This window comes from Sinocyclocheilus rhinocerous, unplaced genomic scaffold (genome assembly GCF_001515625.1).
Source record: "Sinocyclocheilus rhinocerous isolate Xijiao unplaced genomic scaffold, SAMN03320098_v1.1 scaffold1110, whole genome shotgun sequence".
Lineage (NCBI taxonomy): Eukaryota > Metazoa > Chordata > Actinopteri > Cypriniformes > Cyprinidae > Sinocyclocheilus > Sinocyclocheilus rhinocerous.
The window spans coordinates 768421-768962 of record NW_015653168.1 but is presented as its reverse complement, the minus strand read 5'-3'; the positions used below and the strand labels follow the sequence as shown (position 1 = coordinate 768962).

Sequence of the window (542 nt, the reverse complement as noted above, 5' to 3'; positions counted from 1 at the left end):
CTGCAGCTAATCTGAATAAAAAGCAGAATGAACTGATGAAACGTTAAGACAATAAACACAATAAATAAATACAATTTATGGATGATGCAGTGCTGACTGACATATCATTTATTACAGTACAGAAACTATCAAGTATATTTTCTACCTTATTCTGTGCAGAAAATTGAAATAATTGTTTTTAGTATATAAAACAATAAAAAAATTGCCATTAGGAAAAAAATTTTAGATTACAAATGATTGTTTATTGTCCAGCAGTGTATTTGATTTCTTATAGCAAATTCAAAGTAATAGATAAGAAAAGACTTCCTTGTAAAAAAAAAAATAATAATTATTATAATAATACATACATACATAAATTATTGTATTTGACATTTCTGTCACTTCTGAAATGATGGCTACACCCCTGGTGTGACAAAATGTTAAGCCTATACATAATACTTTTAAAGCTCTTTTTAAAAATCTTGGCTTACATAAATTTTTACGTATGCCATGTCATGCCATAGCATCATTAAACTAGCATCTAACAATGGACAAAAGTGTTT

General features: G+C 26.8%; 1 long non-coding RNA gene across 1 annotated transcript in view; it reads left to right on the top strand.

The window, feature by feature from the left end:
• Nucleotides 1-542, top strand: part of LOC107715596 (uncharacterized) — a 7630-nt gene that overhangs the window by 4116 nt on the left and 2972 nt on the right. The window lies entirely within an intron of this gene.